The 7,643-nt window shown below is 37.6% G+C and overlaps 1 pseudogene; it reads right to left on the bottom strand.

Moving 5' to 3' along the window:
• The window catches only part of LOC102839289, a 4,534-nt pseudogene extending 1,141 nt beyond the window's left edge, over positions 1 to 3,393 (bottom strand).
• Between the last annotated feature and the right edge of the window lie 4,250 nt (positions 3,394 to 7,643).

The raw sequence follows: 7,643 nt of genomic DNA, 5'->3' as shown, positions 1-7,643 counted from the left end.
ACAGAGAACTTCCAGAAGTTCAAGCTGGATTCAGAAGAGGCTGTGGAATGAGAGATATCATTGCTGATGTCCGATGGATCTTGGCTGAAAGCAGAATATCAGAAATATGTTTACCTCTGCTTTATTGACTCTGCAAAGGCTTTTGATTGTGTGAATCATGATAAGCTATAGACAACATTGTGAATTATGAGTATTCCAGAACACTTAATTGTGCTTATGAGGGATCTGTGTCTGAACCAAGTGGCAGTTGTTCGAACAGAACATGGGAACACTGAATGTTTTAAAATTTAAAAAGTTGTGCGACAAGGTTCATTCTATTAACCATTGCATATTAACAATCATTCAATATTTAATGTGTGTGTGTAGAGACAGTACATAGTATCATTTCATATAAAATCATTTCTTTACTCATGTTGAATACAAGTAATTGTGCAAAGTTGATCATTTGTAAAATTTGTGTATATTAGCAGACTATATATAGGATTATTATAAACCTACACAAATGAATTCTGTACTTCCCCCACAGAGTAACAAATTATTAATTTCTTTGTATTATATTAATATTTTAAGAATTTCATAATGGAAATTGCATTACACATATATTTGAAGTTTATGTTCTCTCTGGGAGCAATCCTGAGTGCATATTAAAAATATATTGTATTCCTTCTGTGAGTTTTGGATTTTTGCTATCTGTCTTGAGAGCTTAGAGTAAATAAGAGATGAAAAATTGAGATGGAAAGAATCAACAAAATTAAGTCTTTATGTTTATAGTCTGAAGTCAGTTACACAGTTTTATATTTTTACAATCCCCTGAGCATGAAAAGCTCCCCAGCTGTGCCTTAGTAAGTTCAAACATTGCAGCTTCACATTTTAACCTTATTGTGTCTGTAAAATCATAATATGGGGCCAGGGAAGTGGTGTATGAAAAAAAAAACTCAACAGTGATACATAAGTTATTATTTTTTAATTATGTTCCCATTTAATTGAAAAAAAATTAATTCATGGGCTGTAAAATTTAATGATCTGGTGTAAAAAATCTATTAGGTGTCAGTTTGAGATACTGATTAATTGAAGTAAATACTCAAATAGAAACTATCAGGAGATAACATTTTCCTTCTCATTAGCAAAATTCATTATTGTTCAACTCACTTTTCTTCCATGGGTTCTTCTCTCCCATAAAAAATATGTTTGCTTTTAATTTTTGTTTTGCTTCTATCTTTTCATCTTCTCTCTTTGCTTTTTATTCTTTCCTTTCTAGGCCAAAATTTGCTTGCTTCCTTAACCTTTTTTCTGGCTGTGTTTTAAAACTCCTTTTGGCAAAATCTCTCCTTTAGTTACATCAGAGTACTTGCTTGAAATGCCTGGAAAATGAATTCCGTGTACATTTTAGGAAATCTTGCTCACAAATGCATTTTTCCATTAGAGATGGTTTCAAAGGCTACACAAAAAACCCACAGCCAAATGAGGCAAAGTTTAAGTGAGAAAACATGTGTGGAGCATTAAGTCGAGTGACAGGAACAGAGCCACATTTTCAGAGAAGCAAAGAAGTTCTGTAAATACCTTTCAAATAAAACAAGGATATGTTTGAATTCTAAAAATAAAAATAAGATTGCCAACACAATAAAAAAGTACAAAAATAAAAACTCACATTTGTTTGAAAGACAATGCTATCACAACAATTAAATGACTGGTAAACAAGAAATACAAATGTAAATGTAACTCAAAAGAGACTGAAATTGAGAGAGAGAATTTGGAAGTTTAAAACTTCCACCCATTTATTATCATTCTTATTGATAATCTGATCACTATAATTTTCTTAAAATGGTAATGTGCTAAAAATATTACTGTTTATTAAAATTCCAACTGAATGAATGATTTAATTCATTAATTTATGACCTCGTCTATGACTAACCACTTTACCAAGCATGATGTCCTTCTAGAGGGAATGGTCCCTCCTGGTAACATGCCACAAGTATAAGAGAAGTCTTGCCATCTAGCTTCTAAAGAGTATTCTGACTGTACTTCTTTCAACTCAGATTTGTTTGTTCTTCTGGCAGTCCATGATACTTCTAACATTCTTCTCTAAAACCATAATCCAAATGCATCAATTCTTCTATGGTCTTCCTAATTCACTGTCCAACTTTTACATGCATATGAAGCTACTGAAAATGCCATGGCTTAAGTCAGGCTCACCTTAGTGTTCAAACTGATATCTTTGCCCTTAAACACTTAAACGCGGTCTTGTACAGCAGATTGGCCCAATGCAATACGTAATTTAATTTCTTGACTGCTGCTTTCATGAGCAATGATTTTGGATTCAAGAAAAATGAACTATTTGACAGCTTCAATCTTTTCCCCTTTTATCATGATGTTATGTATTGGTTCATTTTTTTTTTTTTTTTTTAGTTTTTATTGTGAGGTTTACATGGGAGAACATCAGCTCTACACTCATTCTACTGTATTTCGTTTCATTGCAATTATGACAATCCCATCCCATGCATCAACAAACAACAAAAGGGTACACCACACAGGCCCGTCCCCCGGTCGCCAGCACACAGCCCTTCTCCCTCCCTGAATCTAGTGTCCCCAGCTGCTCCATCTGTCCATGTCATCATCTCTGTCTCCATCCCGAGCGTCACTGCCTCTCGGGGTAGGGTCCCACTCTCCGTTCTTCTCACTTGATGGTCCCAGGGACCTCTGCTCCTGGGATGCAAAATCAATCAATCTCCTCCTTTTGTCAAAAACCATCTACCTCAATATTTCCTACCCTCACAGTCAGTCCTCATAGCAATTATTCACTATTGTACCACAAGAGTCTTATCCCCATTTCCTTTAGCCAGCCTGGTCCCAATCATTCAATGGTGTTTCTACTTTTCCCCACCCTGTCTGGAAACTAGGCTCCCTCTTGAAAGCTTTTAAACCAGTCACTTCTTGCTTTTATAACCCCTTCCCCCCATTTTAGGTGGTTATTGTCTAAGTTGTCCATCCCTGTCAACCCTGTGTACCGAGGGGGTGGGAGTGATCCTCGCTGTAAAGATTTGTTCCCTTTTTTGAGCTACAACATCTATAAGTTAGAGTTAAAGCTCACCAACTGCTCCTCGGAAACCCTATAGAGTCACTATGGGTCAGAACTGACTTGATGGCACTTAACAACATCAACAACATCTATAAGTATAGGTAAAGTTCATCAAATTACAGAAGGTTATGCATTCCCCACCCCCTTCTTTCTTCTTCTAGTCGAGTTCTGATCATCCAGCCATCAAATCAAGGTCAAGTATGGGTGTTCTTGTGCATCTTCCTTCACTTCATATCAGCTGGACTCTTCACGCTCCGCTCTAGTCCTCTATGGCCATGTACCTGCCTCTGGGCCAATGAGTCCCCGGGTCTTGCCATACTGCTGGCCATCCAGGTCTCTACCTGAGTTCACAGGTCTATTGAATGTGGCCGGGCTTAGCTCACAACTACATTGCTGTTTTTCCCCTCTATTCCCCTATTGGTGACCAACGTGGTCACCAGCCAGACCACATGCCTGCTCATGTATTCCTCTCGAGTCTGAGTCTTGGAAGGAGTTTGCTTTGAGGGGTACCAACCACTTGCTTTGATCGGTCTCAGGCAAAGAGCTTACTTGTTCTTGTAGTAATCAATCAGACTGCTGTTATTGTTTCTGATTTTTCCTGATGGTCTTTCTTTCATGAAGTATCATCTGTTGTTATAACCATTCCAGGCTTGTCCACTCATTGTTTCCAGTGGAAATTTCCTACCTCAGTCAGTTCTGGATGGAGTTCTGGCTTCCACCTATGGTCTTGTGCAATGTAAAGGCTCAACAGGAAGCCTCTTTCACTGGACAACTTCTAGCCCCCATTAAGGTATTCCAATCAGCTACAGGCTAAAGACTGACTTACAAGTTTTCTGTAGTGGTGATTCTGGCTATTCCTTTCTCTCCCCCCCACACCCCACTCAAGTGTCTATTTTATAATGATAAGCAAGGCAAACCAAGATTCAAAAGACAGCCAAGCATTTTAGCATGATTCCCCTCATTTACCCCTTCAAACCATGCCTCAATCCCTGTATCCTGGAGCCCTGTTACCTCTGTCCCACTTAGCACATAGAACCTGCCTAACTGTTCTCCCATCAGCCTTGTTCTTCCGTTCCCCTCCCTCTTCTTGTGTATTGCCCCACCACCACCACCCCTGCACCCAAACTATTCTGTGTCTATTCCTTACCCTGTGCTCTTTCTTCCCCTCCCTCCCTCCCCTCCTCTCAACCCATACATCCTGGTAATCAGCAAATATATATATAATTTTTCCCCTTTTCGTGTAGGTTCTTTTTCTTACTCTTTTACAATAATGTTCTTATGCAGTATTTTTCCTTTTGTGACTCACAAATTTCACGCAGCATAATGTCCTCAAAGTTCACCCATGGTACACGGTGGTTTGGCACTGTTGTTCTTCAAGGTAGCATAGTATTCCATTGTGTGTATGTACCACAGTTTGTTTATCCATTCTTCAATTGATGGTCACTTAGGCTGTCTCCTTCTTTTTGCTATTGTAAATAGTGTTGCTATGAACATTGGTGTGCATATATCTACTCGTGTTATGGATCGTATTTCTTGTAGGTAAATAACAAGTAGAGGATCATAAAGTATTTTTATTTCCAGCCTTCTGAGGAAGTGCCATATTGCTTTTCAGAGTTGTTGGACCATTTGGCATTCCCACCAACAATGCAGAAGGGTCCCATTCTCTCTGCATCCTCGCAGAACAAAGGAATGCTTGCAAGAGACACACCTTTCACACTAAGACAAAAACAAACTGAAAGTTAAAGGATGGAAAAAAATATGCCAAGCTAACTGCAACAATAAACAAGCATGAGTGGCAATACTAATCTCTCATAAAGTAAACTTTAAGACAAAAAACAGCATAAGAGATAAAGAAGGACACTATCTCATGATGAAAGGGTCAATTGAGCAAGATGACATAACCATATCTCCCAATGAAAATGCACTAAGATATAGGAAACAAACCTTATGAGAATTTAAGAAATAAATAGATAAATCTACAATTATATTAGGAGATTTTAATACTCTACTTTCGAAAAGGGACAGAACAACCAGAAAGAAACTCAACAAAGTCACATAGGAACTAAACAGCACAATCAACCAACTTGACCTCAAAGATGTGTGCAGAGCATTCAAACCAACAACAACACAATATAATTTCTTCTCAAGTGCACATGGAACATTCTCCAGAATAGACCATGTGTTAGGTCACAAAGCAAGCCTCCATAAATTTACAAACTTGAAAATACTACAGAGCATCTTTTCAGACCACAATGCTATAAAACTAGAAATCACCAACAAGAAGACTAATGAAATAAAGTTGAATACATGGAAACTGAACAAAACCCTGCTGAAAGCGACTGGGTAAAAGAATAAATTAAATGTGAATTCACAAAGTTCCTAGAAACAAATGAGAATGAAAACACAGCATACCAAAATTTTGGGACCACGTGAAAGTGGTGCTGAAATGACAATTTATTGCAATAAATGCACACATCCAAAAAGAAGAAAGAATCAAAATTAACACATTAACACAGCATCTCCAACAATTAGAAACTGACCAACAGAGGGAACCTACAGTCACCAAAAAGAGAGAAATAATAAAGATAAGAGCAGAAATAAATGAGATGGAAAACAGCAAAGCTATAGAAAAAATCAACAGGACAAGAAGCTGTATCTTTGAAAGGATTAATAAAATTGACAAACCTTTGGCAAACCTAACAAAAGAAAAGAAGACACAAATAACTCATATTAGAAACCACATGGGTGATGTCACAACAGAATTGAATTAAATCAAAAGAATAATTACAGACTAGTTTGAAGAGTTGTACTCCAACAAATTCGAAAACTTAGAAGAGATGGATGCATTTTTAGAAAAACACGACCTATCAAAAATTACACAGAGTGAAGTAGAAAACCTGAACAGACCCATAACAAAAAAAGAAATAGATCAGGTCATCAAAAAAAAAAAAAAAAACCAAAAAAAGTGCAGGCCCAGATGGCTTTACTGGTGAGTTCTACCAAACATTCAAGGAAGAGCTGTCACCAATTCTACTAAAATTATTCCAAAATATAAAAGAGGATGGAAAACTTCCTCATACTTTTTATGAAGCAAGCATAACTCTCATACCAAAACCAGGGAAGGACATCACTAAGAAAGAAAACTACAGACCAATATCCCTCATAAACATAGACACAAAAATTCTCAACAAAATCCTAGTTAACAGAATCGAGCACCTCATCAAAAAAATAATACACCATGGCCACATGGGTTTCATAAAAGGGATGCAAGGATGGTCCAACATTAGAAGAACAATCAATGTAATCCACCACATAAATAAGAAAAGGGAAAAGAACAACATGATATAGTGATTGATGCAGAAAGGGCATTTGACAATCCAACATCCATTCCTGATAAAATCACTCAACAAATTAGAAATTGAAGGGAAGTTCCTCAACATAATCAAGAGCATATATACAAGACCAACAGCCTACATCACTCTATGGAGAGAAACTGAAAACCTTCCTCTGTGAACGGGAACCAGACAAGGAAATCCTTTGTCACCACTCCTTTTCAATATTGTTTTGGAAGTATTACCCAGAACTATATGGCAAGATAGAGAAATTAAAGGCATCCAAAATGGCAAAGAGGAAATAAAACTCTCTGTATGTGCAGATGATATGATCCTATACATAAAAAACCCCAAAGACTCAGTTTAAAAAGCTTCTAAACCTCATTGGAAGATTCAGCAAAGTGGCAGGGTATAAGATCAAAATACATAAATCAATTGGATTCCTCTTTAGTAACAATGACAACATTGAAAAAGACATTAGGAAAGCAATACCATTTACAATAGCTGCCCAAAGGATGAAAAATTTAGGAATAAACGTAATCAGAGAGACAAAGGACCTATACAAAGAGAATTACAAAACACTACTACAAAAAATCAAAACAAACTTACAAAAGTAGAAGAACTTACCATGTTCCTAGATTGTTGTTGTTGTTGTTGTCAGGTGCCATCGAGTCAGAACCGACTCATAGCAACCTCATGTACAGCAGAATGAAACAATGTCCAATTCTGGGCCAACCTCACTACCGCTGCCACACTTGATGCCATCAGTGATGCCATCTGGCTGATCCATCTCGTTGGGATCTTCCTCTTTTTCTCTGACACTCCATCTTACCCAGCATGACATCCTTCGCCAGTGACTGTTCCCTCCTGACAATATGTCCAAAGTATGAGAGACGAAGTTTAGCCATCTTGGTCTCCAAGGAGCACTCTTGTTGTACCTCTTCCAAAACAGATCTATTGTTTCTTTGGGCAGTCCACGGCTCCTAGACTGAAATGTTAATCACTCCCCTCCTTGCTATAAAATGTCTACCTTTACATTTCTAACCCTCACAATCAGTCCTGATAACAATTATTCACTATTGTATCACAAGAGACCCGTCTGCATTTCATTTCATCAGCTCTGCCCAGACAGATTGGATACTACTCACAGGAGATTCTACCTTCCCCCACACCCTCTGGATCTAGGTTCCCTCTTGAAAGCTTGTAAGCCAGTCACTTCATACCTTTGTAGTCCC

Source organism: Chrysochloris asiatica, unplaced genomic scaffold (genome assembly GCF_000296735.1).
Source record: "Chrysochloris asiatica unplaced genomic scaffold, ChrAsi1.0 scaffold00033, whole genome shotgun sequence".
Lineage (NCBI taxonomy): Eukaryota > Metazoa > Chordata > Mammalia > Afrosoricida > Chrysochloridae > Chrysochloris > Chrysochloris asiatica.
This window is presented reverse-complemented; position numbering and strand designations above follow the sequence as displayed.